Consider the following 18966-nt stretch of genomic DNA (forward strand, 5'->3'; position numbering starts at 1 on the left):
TGTTCATAACCATGGAGGCCACACCCATAACGGAGGGAGTAACCATAATCATACTGTCCCTAGGAATGGGAATGGAGCAAGCAACAATCAGAACCGCCCAAATCCAGCCACACCCACCAAGAGGGACCTAAGCCACATTACTTGTTTCAAGTGCGGGAAGACTAGACACTATGCCACGGAGTGCCCTGAAGGGAAGAATGGAAACGGAAATAGGAAGAAGCCCAACCCATTCAAAAAAGGACAAGTAAACCACGTTAACGTGGAGGAGGTTGAAGAGCAGCCATATGCGGTTATAGGTAAGTTTTTGGTTAAGTCATTTACCACTCTTGTTCTTTTCGATACTGGTGCATCACATTCATACATATCAAGGGAATTTGTGGATAAGTTTAAACTGCTGACCCAAACCCTTAGGATCCCTCTGTTAGTAAGTTCACCTGGAGCAGAGTATATGGCTAGTCGATGGTGCGATCAGATACCCTTAACCATTGGCAACCATGTTTTTCCGTCCAACCTAATTATCTTTGAGTCACAAGGGTTGGATTTGATATTAGGTATGGACTGGATGCCAAGGTACGGAGGAAACATTGACTGTGTTAGTAAGTCAATTTGTCTCACCAGCCTGGAGGGAAAAATGATCAAGTATATATCTAGGCATGTGGCAAGAAGTAGCCAAGTAAATACCCTCACGGGAGTTGTTCAGGAGGAAGTGCCTGTAGTAAAGGATTATCCGGATGTTTTTCCAGAGGAGTTACCAGGCATGCCACCGGATCGAGATATCGAGTTTTGATAGAGCTATTACCAGGCACAGGGCCAATATCCAAGAGACCCTATAGGATGCCCGCGAATGATCTGGAGGAGATTAAGAAACAGATCAAGGAGTTATTGGAGAAAGGTTATATTCGACGGAGTTCATCACCATGGGGAGCTCCAGTGCTATTGGTTGAAAAGAAGGATAAATCCCTAAGAATGGTTGTTGATTATCGGGCATTGAATGAAGTGACGATTAAGAACAAGTACCCATTGCCGATGGTCAATGATCTGTTTGACCAACTGCAAGGAGCTAAGATTTTTTTGAAGATCGATCTACGATCAGGATATCATCAGTTAAAGATACGAGAGAAGGATATACCCAAGACAGCCTTCACCACACGGTACGGGTTATACGAGTATACGGTCATGTCATTTGGACTGACTAATGCCCCTGCCTATTTCATGAGCATGATGAACAAGGTGTTCATGGAGTATTTGAATAAGTTTGTTGTGGTGTTCATTGATGATATAATGGTATATTCAAAGGATGAAGAGGAACACAAGGAGCATTTGCGATTAGTTCTCAAGAAACTCAGGGAACATCAGTTATATGCCAAGTTTAGCAAATGCAAGTTTGGTTGAAGGAAGTCGGATTCCTTGGACATGTTATGTTAGGAGAAGGTATAGCAGTAGATCCCACCAAGGTTCAGTCAGTTACTGAATGGTTGGCACCCACTTCAGTTAGCGAGATCCGCAGTTTTCTTGGACTCGCAGGATACTATCAGAGATTCATTGAGAATTCTTCCAAGATTGCGAAGCCCATGACAGAATTATCGAAGAAGGACACCAAGTTTAAATGGACGGAAGATTGTGAGGCAAGGTTCCAGGAGCTGAAGAAACGTTTGACTATAGCCCCAGTGCTGACACTGCCGGATATACGCAAGGATTTTCAAGTGTATGGCGACGCCTCTCGCCTAGGACTTGGAAGTATGCTTATGCAGGACGAAAGAGTTGTTTCGTATGCCTCACGACAACTAAAACCGCATGAGTTGAATTGTGCCACACATGATTTGGAACTAGCAACCGTAGTGCATGCGTTGAAGACTTGGAGACATTACCTTATTGGAAATCATTGTGATGTGTATACGGATCATAAGAGTTTGAAGTACATTTTCACCCAGAAGGAGCTGAACCTTAGGCAGAGAAGATGGTTGGAGCTTATAAAGGATTATGACATGAAGCTTCATTATCATCCAGGAACGGCCAATGTCGTAGCAGACGCCTTGAGCCGGAAGAGCTATGCTAATACCCTAATAAGCACGGGATTGCCGAAGGAGTTAGCAGAGGATCTCCGGGAACTACATTTGGAGATTGTTCCTAGAGGTTTTGTTGCAACAATGGAGGTGCAGTCTACATTGTTGGGAAAGATTCGAGAAGCTCAGAAGAATGACAAAGTGATTGTCGAGATAAAGGAGAAAATGAGCGAAGGAAAGGCCAAAGGTTTTCATGAGGATGAGCACGACACCTTATGGTTTGAGGACCGTGTTTATGTGCCCAATAACACAGAGATTAGGAAATTAATACTTCAGGAGGCACATGACTCACCATACTCGATACACCCCGAGAACACCAAGATGTATTTGGATTTAAAGGAACATTTCTGGTGGACAGGGATGAAGAAGGATATCGCCGAGTATGTGGCCGTATGTGATGTATGTCAGAGAGTGAAGACAGAGCATCAAAAGCCAGCAGGATTGCTACAGCCTATGCCGATACCCGAATGGAAGTGGGATAAACTTGGCATGGATTTTATCGCCGGATTACCCAGGACCAAATCAGGATACGATTCTATATGGGTAGTAGTTGACTATTTAACCAAAGTGGCACACTTTATCCCAGTGAAAACAACTTATACTAGTGCAAAGTTGGCCAAGATATATATGACTAGGATCGTATGTCTGCATGGAGTTCCGAGGACCATCGTATCAGATAGAGGGACACAGTTTACCTCAAAGTTTTGGCATCAGCTGCACCAGACCTTGGGAACCAGATTGGAGTTCAGTACAACATTTCACCCGCAGACAGATGGACAGGCCGAGAGAGTCAACCAGATTCTGGAGGACATGTTGAGAGCTTGTGCACTATATTATGGATCAAGTTGGGATGACAATCTGCCTTACGCAGAGTTCTCGTACAACAATAGTTACCAAGCCAGTCTGAAGATGGCACCGTTCGAAGCTCCGTATGGTCGAAGGTGCAGAACGCCATTGATGTGGGATTAAGTTGGAGACCGACAGTTGTTTGGACCAGACTTGATCAAAGAGTCTGAGGAGAAGGTTAAACTGATCCGGGATAGACTGAAGATAGCCCAGTCTAGGCAGAAGAGTTATGCAGATTTGAAAACGCAAGGAGGTAACCTATGAAATTGGAGACAGAGCATATTTGCGAGTATCACCTTTGTGGGGAGTGAAACGTTTTGGAGTTAAGGGAAAGTTAGCCCCGAGATTTGTAGGACCATATCGTATTTTGGAACGGATGGGAGAAGTTGCATGCAAGTTGGAGTTACCTGAAGGACGGTCAGGAGTTCACGATGTGTTTCACATTTCCTAGTTGAAGAAGTGCCATGCTGAAATGGCCGACATACCACTAAGAGATACCGTACCCTTGGAGGCGATTCAGTTGGACAATGACTTGACTTATGAAGAGAAGCCAGTCAAGATTTTGGAGTTTGCCAGTCGAGTCACCCGCAGCAAGGTTATTAAGTTTTGCAAGGTTCAGTGGAGCCACCATACCGAGGACGAAGCCACATGGGAACGAGAGGATGATCTCCGCAAGGACCACCCACACCTATTTTCTAGCCAACCCGAATCTCGAGGGCGAGATTCATCTTAAGGGGGGTAGGTTTGTAACATCCCAAAATTTCAATTTGGAATGTTATACATAGATCATTCTTGCATATCATATTTTATTGCATTTCGTCTCGTGATCCTTGAAATCCTAAGCAACTCAAGGACCCTTGGAGAGAGTTGGGGATTTCCCAGATTTCATATTTGATTTTTATCAAATATTGACACAAGGACTTTTGGTTTTAATTATTTTTCTCTCTGAAAATATTTCATATTAAAATATATGAGAGGAGATAATATGACTTCTCCAAAATAATTGAAATATTGGAGGAAAAATATTAAAATCAAATATTTTGATTTTATTTGGATTTTATTTGCATTAGAAAAATTGCACGTTTTCAAAGTTGCATTTTAGGGCCAAGAAAATGTTCATCTCGTTCTAAATATTTTATTTAGACGAAGAAAATTTGTTTTGGCATTTTTAGATTTTTATTTTATTTTCTAGGATTTTTCTTAGTTTCGGTGGATATATATATATATATATATATATTTAAAAAAGGTTTCCGGACCCAGCTGGGCCGAAGCCCAGCCGGCCCGTCCCGGCCGCCTCCCTCGCGAGCGCGCCGCCGTGCGTAGCTCGGACGCTGAGGGGAGTCCGAGCCGGACTCCTCCCCGGGCGCCCCATCGCCCAAGCAAGCCGCCGCCCCCACCCCCGTTAAAGGCCGCCGCCGAGCCCCGCCACCACCACCACCCCGCCGCCCCGCAGCCCGTTCCTGAGCCGCGCCCCATCGCCTCCCGTGAGCCGCCACCATCGCCGCTTCGCTGCCCTGCGCCGCCGCCGCCCTCGCTGCCCCGCGCCACCGCCGCCCCGCTGCCCCGCGAGCCCTGCCGCCCTGCTTCCCAAGCCCCGCCTCGCCGGAGCCACGCCGAAGGTACCTCGCCGCCGTTCGTTTTTTTAAAAAAACCAATCCGTTTTTTTAGAAAAACCCTAGCCTGTGTTTTTTTCGGTTCGCCGATTTTTTTTCTGGTTTTTCTTTTTCGCGGATGTTCGCCCGGACGTTCGTTTTAACGAACGGTTTTCGCCCGTTAGTTACAGATAACGAACGCTCGTTCGTTAGCCTGTTCGTCAGTTTCCTTTTACTGGATTATTCCGTGATTATTTTTGATCGCGATTTTTGATCCGATTTTCGTTCTAGTTTATCTTTTCGCTCATTAATCGGAATTAGGCGATTCAAGCGCCTAGATCTTCGTCTCAAGACTTCCTTTCCGCTTAATCAACTTGCTCAAGTTTTTGCTACTGTAAAATTTGACCTAGGTCCAGATTAGTAAACGGATCTTGTTTCTTTCGCCGTTTGAGTTTCGTTGCTCCGTTTGATTTGATTCTTCTTGCAAACCAGAGTTCTTAAGTTGAACTTTCTGGTTAGATCTTCTTATTTGAGATTTACCCGTGTTTCTTAGCTTGATTGCTTATGTAAGTTATTGTTTGTTTATGATAGAATTCCTGGAGTGCGAAGCGTGTTATTTGGAGTCTCTAGGTTACGCGGATCGTCAGCAAGGCAAGTAACACTTTGATCATATCCCTTCATCACCCAGTTTTTATGAATTAATTCCAATCCTCAAACATTGCATGGTTAGGATGTCATTAACATGTGGGTTGTGAAGTAGCTGATGAGGTAGAACCTATTACCCTATTACATTCAAACCCCTGGGAGTTACTTCTACACATTCCTTATATTGCTATGCTATGCTCGTAGACGTGGTTTGGGTGAGTGAAATCCATGACAGATGTGAGATTGTTAATTAATGGTTCAACTTAAGGTGGCAACTTAAATACACATCTGGGTGGATTGAGGCACCTGGAGTACCCAGTGCTGCCTGTATTTTTGGAAATCCCAGAGTACCTGTGTGATCTTCCTATGGACCGCCACCCAGGCTCAAAGTGAGCTCAGATTATTCATGCTAGAAACTTACGTGTGCAGCCACAAGCTATTATGGGCTCTAGCATAGTTGAGTAAGTTACATGAAACTCTTGAAGAGGTGGATCAGCAGATAGTGGGTTTGTAGGTTTGGTATTGTAACACCCTCGATGCAGCTATATCTCGCACGTGTCGAAGCACGACTTAGAGGCATAACCGCATTGAAAGCAATGTCGCAAGTGAGGTAATCTTCACACAACCCATGTAATACATAAGGGAAAGATATACATAGTTGGCTTACAATCGCCACTTCACACAATACATGAATAAAGCATTACATCAGCCAGATACAACCAAGGTCCGACTACGGAACCAAAATAAAAGAAGACTACCCCAAATGCTACACAGATCCCCGATCGACCCCAACTAGGCTCCACTACTGATCAACTGGAAAACGGAACAACACAAAGGACAAGATCTTCATCGAGCTCCTCCTTGAGCTTGGTTGCATCACCTGCTCGGTAACATCGACACCTGCAAATTGGTTTTGGAAGTATCTGTGAGTCACGGGGACTCAGCAATCTCACACCCTCGCGATCAAGACTATTTAAGCTTATAGGTAGGGTAAAGGTATGAGGTGGAGCTGCAGCAAGCGACTAGCATATATGGTGGCTACCATACGCAAATGAGAGCGAGAAGAGAAGGCAAAGCACGGTCGAGAAACTATGATCAAGAAGTGATCCTAGAACAACCTACGCCAAACATTACTCCAACATCGTGTTCACTTCCCGGACTCCGCTGGAAAGAGACCATCATGGCTACACACGCGGTTGGTGCATTTTAATTAAGGTATGCTTCAGGTTTTCTACAACCGGACATTAACAAATTCCCATCTGCCCATAACCGCGGGCACGACTTTTGAAAGTTCAATCCCTACAGGGGTGTCCCAACTTAGCCCATCACAAGCTCTCACGGTCAACGAAGGATATTCCTTCTCCCAAGACAATCCGATTAGACTCGGCATCCCGGTTACAAGACATCCTCGACAATGGTAAAACAAGTCCAGCAAAGCTGCCTGAATGTGCCGACAAATCCCGATAGGAGCTGCACATCTCTCGTTCTCAGGGCACACTCAGATGAGACTAGCTATGAGTAAAACCAACCCTCAAGTTTCCCCGAGGTGGCCCCGCAGGCAGCTCAGTCGGACCAACACTCAGAGGAGCACTGGCCCAGGGGGGGTTTAAATAAAGATGACCCTCGGGTCTGCAGAACCCAAGGAAATGAAAAGGCTAGGTGGCGAATGGTAAAACTAATGTTGGGCATTGCTGGAGGAGTTTTATTCAAGGCGAACTGTCAAGGGGTTCCCATTATAACCCAACCGTGTAAGGAACGCAAAATCCGGGAACATAACACCGATATGACGGAAACTAGGGCGGCAAGAGTGGAACAAAACACCAGGCATAAGGCCGAGCCTTCCACCCTTTACCAAGTATATAGATGCATTAATTAAATAAGAGATATTGTGATATCCAACAAAATATCCATGTTCCAACATGGAACAAACTCCAATCTTCACCTGCAACTAACAACACTATAAGAGGGGCTGAGCAAAGCGGTAACATAGCCAAACAACGGTTTGCTAGGACAAGGTGAGTTAGAGGCTTGGCTCAACAATATAGGAGGCATGATAAGCAAGTGGTAGGTATCATAGCATAGGCATAGCAACAGAGCGAGCAACTAGCAAGCAAAGATAGAAGTGATTTCGAGGGTATGGTCATCTTGCCTGAAATCCCACAAGGAAGAAGAACGAGTCCATGAAGAAGACAAACGGACATAGTCGAACGGTTCCTCACAAACGCGACGTTATCGGAACCAACCCGAAGAAGCAACACCGGAAAGAAGCACACAACATAGTAAACAACCAACACACGAACATGCTATGATATGCGGGATGCGATATGTGATGCATATGCATGATTTGGAAAGAAATGATCGAACATGGCCTCAACTTGGAAAACCAAGAGTGCCACTGGAAAGGTGAGGTGATTTCGGTCGAAATCGATATAAAGATCACCGGAATCGGATGCACGGATTGGAAATGGCAAGCAAAACAAATATGGCACCGGTCTGCGATAAACGGCAAGTAGGCATCTAATTGCATCAAGATAAATATGCTACAGCACTCAAACATGGCAACAAAATACATGGCAGAGATCCACTCATGATGCTTGACGAAAGATGAACACTGAGCTACGGCTAATTCACTCAATAACAGGTTCAACAAGCATGACAAAAGTGCAAAAGATAACAAGTTTCGGACTTGGTGAAATTATCAACAAGTCAGGAATTTATCATCAGGAAGCAATGTTTAGGGCATGATAACTACCTGCTACAGTAACATATCATGGCAAAGCAAGGCATGACATGAAGCTACTCTAAGCATATAACAAAAGTCCCTTAGTGACCAAGAGCCAAAAGGGATCAGACAATACAATTGCAAGCATGTGAACATAGCAAAAACATAAACAGATTCAGACTTAGTGAAAAACTGGAGAATGGCAAAACAGATTAACAAGTAGGCATGTTTACGAGCTCGATGCACTCACTACAAAGCATTTCATAACAAACTAAGCATACACCCATCAAGAAGACATGTCATAGAAGCTAGACATGGCAAGAACAACAACATAGCATGCACGGATCAACTACAACAAGCTCGGCAAAATCGCTAAACATGTTAACAATCTGCCAGGAACATTTTATAGCAAAAGTAGAGCTCGATCGACTCAAGCTAGGGTGCTCCATAAATGCAAAAAAAAGACATGGATGGATAGAGCACCACAATATTAACAAAATATCCTTACAGATCATGCTCAAAAGAGGCACGGATCACTAGGAAACAACAGGAACATATGGCATAAAAATAAAGACAGGGCAAAGACTTAGTGAAATTCTAAGTCTTGAAATCAGCATCATCGAGTAAGCTACTTTGCATGCTTGTGCTAGTCACCACAAAGATCACAAAAATACATGGCATACACCCTGTAAAGATGGCATGACATTCAACAAAACACATGTAGAGCTCAGAATCATAGCATGCACACATTAATCGTGGCAAAAATAACAAAAGGCCATTTGCTGAAATAGATCTAAAATAATCATCACATAGCCCTCTTCCAATAGCATTTCGGCCATCAAGATTAGCTCAAATGAAAATGATGCAATGTGATGAAATGATGTACTCGTCGAGACGAACATTTTGATATGCTACACGCGTGAATCAGAGCTACGGCTGCAGAGATATGGCATGTCAAAGATTGCAAAATATTAGGGTTTCGGGAGGAAAAAGTCAACCTAGGGGATTTTGGATCTGAGAGCCAGATCTGCGGCGCAGACGCCGAGGTTCGCCGAAGACTTGGCCGGCCGGAGCTGCGAGTGGAGGTGGCCGGAGTTGGGCCGGAGAGGAGGGGCTCGCCGGAGGAGGTCGGTGAGGGGCGCGGCGTGGAAGCCGAGGCGCGGACCGGCGAGGTCGGAAGCGGTCGCCGGCGGTGAGCAGGCGAGGTGGCAAGCGGTGGCGCTGGAGTGGCGGCGCCGGCGGCGACCTTGGACAGCGGCAGGGCGGCGGATCCGCGGCAGGAAGGAGCCGGCCGGCGCGCAGGATCCTGGCGGAGGTCGGTGCGGTGACCTACGGCGGCGCCGGCGTGGTAGGTGGGCTCGGGCGGCGCGTGAGGGAGACGCGGGGCGCACGGCTCGGGCCGGGGAGGGCCTCCCGTGGGCCGCGGCGGGCGCGGAGGAAAGAGAAGGCGGCGGCGGTGACGTGTCGTGCCCGAATTCGTCCGGCGGCGGAGTGGACACGTCTGGCGCGCGGAGAGAGGATTTTTAGGGTTTTAGGAGGGAAAAGACCCGGGATTTCGGAGGAGGGGCTATATTTATAGGTAGGAGGAGCTAGGAGGCTTCAAATTGAGCACGGTTTGCGGCCACGCGATCGTGATCGAACGACCGAGATGATAGAGGGGGTTTAGGTGGGTTTTGGGCCACTTTGGAGGGGTGTTGGGCTGCAACACACACGAGGCCTTTTCGGTCCCTCGGTTAACCGTTGAAGTATCAAACGAAGTCCAAATGGTACGAAACTTGACAGGCGGTCTACCGGTAGTAAACCAAGGTCGCATGACAAGTCTCGGTCCAATCCGAGAACGTTTAATACCCGCACACGAAAAGAGGTAGAAAGGGACACCGGATGACATAAGAGCGTCGGATTGCAAAACGGACAACGGGGAAAAAGCTCGGATGCATGAGACAAACATGTATGCAAATGAAATGCACATGATGACATGATATGAAATGCATGACATGCAAGCAATGATAAGGCAACAACAGCGAATAACTGGAGGACACCTGGCACATCGTTCTCGGGGCGTTACAACACCCCACCACTACGGGAGGATCTCGTTCCGAGATCTAGAATGGCACCGGAGGGAAAAATGGAAGAGAAAGAGAAGAGGTAAAACTAACTTGCTTCTTTGACAATGAGTGTAACCAAAGAACCTTGAAAGGTTAAAACCATTTTGAGAAAAGAATATAATGGAGATGAGCGAAGTTGAAAACACTCCGTTAGGAAAGAGGGACAAGGAACATTACGAGAACCTTGTAGGTTGAAAGCATAAGAAAAGGGTTGCAATGGACGAGAAGTATATGCAAGCACTCCAGTTGAAACGAGAAGTACGAGGAATGATAAAGATCAATTACGGCAACACTCCGGTTGAAAATGGAAGGTAAAGAATATGAGCTTTGCAATATGAAAGCACTTGGATGAGACTCCGGTTAGAAGAGGAATGATAGACACAACACTCCGGTTAAAACAAGATAGAGAAGGAATAAGACTGATATAATTTGGACAGCACTTTGACTGTAAATGGAAGAATTTGAGCATGAACTAGACAAGATGAGAGGACACTTGATGAATCAACAAAACACTGCCTCCGGAACTATTGAAATAATGGCACAAGGGGTAAGAAAGATTTCAGATAGCATTCCGGTTGAGAAGGGGGGTAAAACTTGATAAGATGAGAGAGCTCGAATGAAAACATGACACTCTGGTTGAATGGATAAGCCAAGGAAAAGAATATGAACTTGGCAAAATGAGTTGATGGGACGAAGACAACAACATCACAATGCCTAAGGAAAAAAGAGAGAAATGGAATGGAATGAACGGAGAAGAAAACAACATCTTCTACCTTAAATGAGCTTGCAAAAGCATCTTTAGGAGAAGGTTCGAACAGAGTTGTTGGAAAGCCAACAACGAAAAGAACAAGGTTGTAGTGGACTTATGGAAAACATCTCGAAATTATGAGGTGAAATTCTACCACTACTGGAAACAATAGATTGGATTGATATAAACAAAGAGACGAGACTATTTCTTTGGGAGGATAAATGGAGAACTTGGGTCACTGATAAGCACCATAATTAGCAACAAACCTTAGAGAAGGCTTTAGGAGAAACATAACCCAAGATAACTCCAACGAAGAGGTTGATGGATTTAAAATAACTCATTCTTGATAACTTGTGAAACATGAAACATGAACCCAAATTATCAAGAATGACATAATACCACCTCCAATGATACAGAATAGAGAATTGCACTCCGGATAGCAAGATGAAGAATGCTTGATCTCCTCTGAAAAGAATCTCGATGAACACTTCAAGAAGGAATTAAATCCTTGATGAACCATCATGTAGAACCTTCATGAAGAACTCCGTTAACAAAAGGATGATCACACGAAAGGAAAGAGAAGTTGAGAATATAATGTGAAGCCTTGTAACGATTTAGATGAATCCCCTGGTGATATAATTGAGAGAGGTTGGAACTCCGGGAAAAAGAGTAGATGAAACAATTGAAATCAGGAATTTGATGAGCCTCCGGAATAGGGAATTGAGTTCACTCGATGAAACAAGAATAAGAATTACATTATGCTTATCCTTCACCAATTTAAATTGATGACAAACAATGGATTTGGCATACTACTTATTCTCATAGAAAGGATTAAGACAGATATAGCGCCAACTTGGGAAGGTCTTCAATGAACCGCCGGTAGGATTAGAGAACGGATGATGATACTTGAGGGGATTTAGATACAACTGAAACGAAGAGATCATGACTGATTGGAGAATATTTGAATGATGCACCGGTAAGATTTGGAGAAAAAGAGCTGAAAGCTGAGAATGAATAAGTCTTATGAAATGATGGGCTTCGGAGAAACAAACTGAAAATAATCGTGAATTGCTCCGGATGGGTGAAAAGAATTCTGATAATCGAAAACAATTATGAGAGGAAGGCAACAAGCTAGAATGATGAATCTTAAAGAGAATGGAGCAAGATATGGAGGAAAAATTCTTCTTCAGTCTTCAAATGCAGAGAATGATGACGAGAAACACCACCATGAATTGTTGATGCCCTCCGGAATGAAAAATAGAAAAGGTTGAGCCAATGATGAAAGAATTTGGAAGATCTTGGAGAAGACATTTGACTGATGATAATTCATTCTTACGTCAAGCTTTAGAAGATTTGAGAATAACTTCGGGAGAATAAGAAGTGTCAGGTAAGATCCTGGGAAAAGACCTGTGGGTTAGGGCCCGCTTAAGAGAAACACCGTTGAAATGATTTAAAGAGAGAGATTGCACCGATTGAATTAAATGGCTCACAAGAGATAACATCCTTGAAATAGCCCGAACGAATGCAGAGTGGAAACACGAATCTTCGAGATATCTTGAGCACTCCGGAACAATTGAATAGCAAGCGGGGAATGATTATGAGGTGCACCGACATAAGAAAAGCATTGAAATGAGGAACATGTATGATCAACAAAGCTTGATTAGAATCCACCGGAGAAAAAAATGGAGAATATTGAACTAGTAGAGCATCTTCATGAGAACCACCGGGTAAGAACATTGATGGAAAAGAATGGAGAGACTTCCCATCAATAAAATGGATAGTTGATTAAGAAATCTGGGTCCTCGAGGAAAAAGGGTGGGTGGGCCGGGAAAACAAGGGCAACTTGGGATGGATGAAACAAACAACGTTGAGAGGACTTGAGTTGACCTTGCGGATGTTGAAAAAGATTGGATCCACTTGAAAAGAAACACACCGATTGAAAAGGATTGACATGACAATCTCGATTATCATGAAAGATTAGTATTCACATAGGAATATGAGAACACCGCCTAGGAAAGGAATGGCATCAACACTTGACACTGAAGCAACTCGAATACCACAAATCAAAAACAAAATAAAAGATTGGCTTGCAGAATAAGCCAGAACAAACATATGATAGAGATTTCATCCAAAGTTTTCGTGGTGGGGCCTACACGGGCTCGATCGTATAGCACCATCATGTACAAGGCAGTGCACATGAAATACGAAGCGTCCCCGAGTCGGCATAGCCAAGGACTCTTTAAGACACAACGAGACCACTGTAAAACCAACCGTGGATAGGCGGACCACTAGACGTCGAACCCCAATTTCATATCATACATCTGTCGGAAAGATATCCTAAGAGCTACTTGAATTCCCACTTATAAACTCCCAAAACTTTTCGGTTATGCAATCAGGTGTTGGGGATCAGGGGAAGCAAAATATCTCACCCAAAACTAACAAATCCTACATCCAGCTGTATCCATCCTTCAACACATAACCAAGAAACCTTCGGAAATCGTTTACCTCAACCTTCAAAAAGCATCTGTTACACGAGTTATGGCAATACTCCCGAACTCCCACCCCAGTACTGGGTGGCGTCGAGGTTATCTCACCAACAACTGCATAAAAGAGATTTTTGATGTCGGCGAAACTCAGGTATTCCAGAACAGCAACGATAAAATTGTGACGACAACACCTCAGAGCTCAACTCCCCGGGACACTGCCACAACCCCTAAATTTCAGGAGGCGCCAAGAACAATGTTCTCGTCACAAAACCATCGGAATGATTCCAAGATACCCGCGTGATCCTAATTTTTTTTAGTGAAATTTGAGAAGAGAAGAGTCAAAACTCTATGTTAGGATGTCTCACCAGAGCAACGAAGGGACTGAGGAGTAAAAAGAATTCCTAACTCTCCGATATATAATTCCTAAATGACTCAAAACATTTTTCTATACTCAACAACACCAACGATTCGATAAAGCAGGGGCTCCTATGGTCGGGGAAGGCTCTGATTACCAACTTGTAACGCCCTCGATGCGGCTATATCTCCCACGTGTCGAAGCACGACTTAGAGGCAAAACCGCATTGAAAGCAATGTTGCAAGTGAGGTAATCTTCACACAACCCATGTAATACATAAGGGAAAGAGATACATAGTTGGCTTACAATCGCCACTTCACACAATACATGAATAAAGCATTACATCAGCCAGATACAACCAAGGTACGACTACGGAACCAAAATAAAAGAAGACTACCCCAAATGCTACACAGATCCCCGATCGACCCCAACTAGGCTCCACTACTGATCAACTGGAAAACGGAACAACACAAAAGACAAGATCTTCATCGAGCTCCTCCTTGAGCTTGGTTGCATCACCTGCTCGGTAACATCGACACCTGCAAATTGGTTTTGGAAGTATCTGTGAGTCACGGGGACTCAGCAATCTTACACCCTCGCGATCAAGACTATTTAAGCTTATAGGTAGGGTAAAAGGTATGAGGTGGAGCTGCAGCAAGCGACTAGCATATATGGTGGCTAACATACGCAAATGAGAGCGAGAAGAGAAGGCAAAGCACAGTCGAGAAACTATGATCAAGAAGTGATCCTAGAACAACCTACGCCAAACATTACTCCAACACCGTGTTCACTTCCAGGACTCCGCTGGAAAGAGACCATCACGGCTACACACGCGGTTGGTGCATTTTAATTAAGGTAAGCTTCAGGTTTTCTACAACCGGACATTAACAAATTCCCATCTGCCCATAACCGCGGGCACGGCTTTCGAAAGTTCAATCCCTGCAGGGGTGTCCCAACTTAGCCCATCACAAGCTCTCACGGTCAACGAAGGATATTCCTTCTCTCAAGACAATCCGATTAGACTCGGCATCCCGGTTACAAGACATCCTCGACAAATGGTAAAACAAGTCCAGCAAAGCCGCCCGAATGTGCCGACAAATCCCGATAGGAGCTGCACATCTCTCATTCTCAGGGCACACTCAGATGAGACTAGCTACGAGTAAAACCAACACTCAAGTTTCCCCGAGGTGGCCCCGCAGGCAGCTCAGTCGGACCAACACTCAGAGGAGCACTGGCCCAGGAGGGTTTAAATAAAGATGACCCTCGGGTCTGCAGAATCCAAGGGAAAGAAAAGGCTAGGTGGCAAATGGTAAAACCAATGTTGGGCATTGCTGGAGGAGTTTTATTCAAGGCGAACTGTCAAGGGGTTCCCATTATAACCCAACCGTGTAAGGAACGCAAAATCCGGGAACATAACACCAATATGACGGAAACTAGGGCGACAAGAGTGGAACAAAACACCAGACATAAGGCCGAGCCTTCCATCCTTTACCAAGTATATAGATGCATTAATTAAATAAGAGATATTGTGATATCCCAACAAAATATCCATGTTCCAACATGGAACAAACTCCAATCTTCACCTGCAACTAACAACGCTATAAGAGGGGCTGAGCAAAGCGGTAACATAGCCAAACAACGGTTTGCTAGGACAAGGTGGGTTAGAGGCTTGGCTCAGCAATATAGGAGGCATGATAAGAAAGTGGTAGGTATCATAGCATAGGCATAGCAATAGAGCGAGCAACTAGCAAGCAAAGATAGAAGTGATTTCGAGGGTATGGTCATCTTGCCTGAAATGCCGCAAGGAAGAAGAACGAGTCCATGAAGAAGACAAACGGACGTATTCGAACGGTTCCTCACAAACGCGATGTTATCAGAACCAACCTGAAGAAGCAACACCGGAAAGAAACACACAACATAGTAAACAACCAACACACGAACATGGTATGATATGCGGGATGCGGTATGTGATGCATATGCATGATTTGGAAAGGAATGATTGAACCTGGCCTCAACTTGTAAAACCAAGAGTGCCACTGGAAAGGTGAGGTGATTTCTGTCGAAATCGATATAAAGATCACCAGAATCGGATGCACGGATTGGAAATGGCAAGCAAAACAAATATGGCACCGGTCTGCGATAAACAGCAAGTAGGCATCTAATTGCATCAAGATAAATATGCTACCGCACTCAAACATGGCAAAAAAAAATACATGACAGGGATCCACTCATGATGCTTGACAAAAGATGAACACTGAGCTACGGCTAATTCACTCAATAACAGGTTCAAACAAGCATGGAAAAAGTGCAAAAGATACCAGGTTTCAGACTTAGTGAAATTATCAACAAGTCAGGAATTTATCATCAGGAAGCAATGTTTAGGGCATGATAACTACCTACTACAGGAACATATCATGGAAAATCAAGGCATGGCATGAAGCTACTCTAAGCATATAACAAAAGTCCCTTAGTGACCAAGAGCCAAAAGGGATCAGACAATACAATTGCAAGCATGTGAACATAGCAAAAACATAAACAGATTCAGACTTAGTGAAAAACTGGAGCATGGCAAAACAGATTAACAAGTAGGCATGTTTACGAGCTCGATGCACTCACTACAAAGCATTTCATAACAAACTAAGCATACACCCATAAAGAAGACATGTCATAGAAGCTAGACATGGCAAGAACAACAACATAGCATGCACGGATCAACTACAACAAGCTCGGCAAAATCGCTAAACATGTTAACAATCTGCCAGGAACATTTTATAGAAAAAGTAGAGCTCGATTGACTCAAGCTAGGGTGTTCCATAAATGCAAACAAAGACATGGATGAATAGAGCACCACAATATTAACAAAATATCCTTACTGATCATGCTCAAAAGAGGCACAGATCACTAGGAAACAACATGAACATATGGCATAAAAATAAAGACAGGGCAAGGACTTAGTGAAATTCTAAGTCCCTGAAATCAGCATCATCGAGTAAGCTACTTTGCATGCTTGTGCTAGTCACCACAAAGATCACAAAAATGTATGGCATACACCCCTGTAAAGATGGCATGGTATTCAACAAAACACATGTAGAGCTCAGGATCATAGCATGCACACATTAATCATGGCAAAAATGACAAAAGGCCATTTGCTGAAACAGATCTAAAATAATCATCACATAGCCCTCTTTCAACAGCATTTTGGGTATCAAGATGAGCTCAAATGAAAATGATGCAATGAGATGAAATGATGTACTCGTCGAGACGAACTTTTTGACATGCTACACGCGCGAATCGGAGCTACGGCTGCAGAGATATGGCATGTCAAAGATTGCAAAATATTAGGATTTTGAGAGGAAAAAGTCAGGCGAGGGGATTTTGGATCTGAGATCCAGATCGGCGGCGCGGACGCCGAGGGTCGCCGGAGACTTGGCCGGCCGGAGCTGCGAGTGGAGGTGGCCGGAGTTGGGCCGGAGGGGAGGGGCTTGCCGGAGGAGGTCGGTGAGGGGCGCGAAAGCCGAGGCGCGGACCGGCGAGGTCGGAAGCGGTCGCCGGCGGTGAGCAGGCGAGGTGGTGAGCGGTGGCGCTGGAGTGGCGGCGCCAACGGCGACCTTGGACGGCGGCGGGGCGGCGGATCCACGGCAGGGAGGAGCCGGCCGGCGCGCGCGATCCGGGCGGAGGTCGGTGCGGTGACCTGCGGCGGCGCCGGCGTGGTAGATGGGCTCGGGTGGCGCGCGAGGGAGACGCGGGGCGCGCGGCTCGGGCCGGGGAGGGCCTCCCGCGGGCTGCGGCGGGCGCGAAGGAGAGAGAAGGTGGCGGCGGTGATGTGTCGCGCTCGGATTCGTCCGGCGCGGCGGCTGGACGTGTCCGGCAGCGGAGTGGACACGTCTGGCGCGCGGAGAGAGGATTTTTAGGGTTTTAGGGGGGAAAAGACCCGTGATTTCGGAGGAGGGGCTATATTTATAGGTAGGAGGAGCTAGGAGGCTCCAAATTGAGCACGGTTTGCGGCCACACGATCGTGATCGAACGACCGAAATGATGGAGGGGGTTTATGTGGGTATTGGGCTACTTTGGAGGGGTGTTGGGCTGCAACACACACGAGGCCTTTTCGGTCCCTCGGTTAACCGTTGAAGTATCAAACGAAGTCCAAATGGTACAGAACTTGACAGGCGGTCTACTGGTAGTAAACCAAGGCCGCATGACAACTCTCGGTCCAATCCGAGAATCTTTAACACCCGCACAAGAAAAGAGGTAGAAAGGGACACCAGATGACATAGGAGCGCCGGATTGCAAAACGGACAACGGGGAAAAAGCTCGGATGCATGAGACGAACATGTATGCAAATGAAATACACATGATGACATGATATGAAATGAATGACACACAAGCAATGACAAGGCAAAAACAACGAATAACTGGAGGACACCTGGCACATCGGTCTCGGGGCGTTACAGGTATGGTCTACCTGGAGTAGAGAGTTAATGTTTCTGAAAGACTGTGTCTCGGTCATCCATTTCTCAAACACCTTGTAGTGCGAGAAAACCAACGGAGGAGATCTAGTCTTGTGGTGAAAGTGTGCAAACCTCTGCAGAGTGTATAAACTAATCATGGTTAGCCGTGTCCCTGGTTATGGACAATCTTAAATATCTAGTACTTGGAGTATCTTAAGTATCTCATCACCCTAAAAATAATATTGTTGGGTTGTCAATCACCTTAATTGGGATTGAGTCAGAGGAACCTTCTCAAAGATGTATCAACTACCATGATAGTTAAATTAAAATCTATTCCTTTGTTGTAGGAAAAAATTTGCTTTTCACAAAACTATAACCATAGAGCTTTCCACCAGCCAAATATGCATGTAGTGATAGCATTATTCCATTCCTGCTCTACTTTGTTATTTTGCCAGCATATTCCATGTGCTGGCCCGTTTTCGAGCTGCAACGTATTATGTTGCAGACTTTTCAGACGAGGAGTGAGGTTCGTTAGGTCATTGCCATGCAGCTCAGCTATGCCGTTGGAGTTGATGGACTCACTTTATCTTCCAAGCCTTCCGCTGTTATCGTATTAGATGGCCTTAAGCCATATTTATTGTAATAAGTTCTCTTTGGAGACATTTGATGTAATAAGTGTGTGATTGCTACTCTGTTATAAATCCTCGAGTACTGTGTGTGTCAGCATTACCGATCCAGGGATGACACTGAGGCACAGAGACTTGACCATTTGAGGTCGGGTCGCTACAGCCTTGCGCCTTGCTGCACACTTTAACATACCTATTAGGCATTATGAGGAGGAAACGCTGCTGCCTCATATTTTGCTAGACTATAAGAGTATGGTAGCACATGATTTTCTTGTTAAGAATAAGAAGAAGATGCTCAACTATAGACTGATATTTGATAAGAAACACTTT

The sequence above is a fragment of the Triticum aestivum genome, chromosome 4A (genome assembly GCF_018294505.1).
Source record: "Triticum aestivum cultivar Chinese Spring chromosome 4A, IWGSC CS RefSeq v2.1, whole genome shotgun sequence".
Classification (NCBI taxonomy): domain Eukaryota; kingdom Viridiplantae; phylum Streptophyta; class Magnoliopsida; order Poales; family Poaceae; genus Triticum; species Triticum aestivum.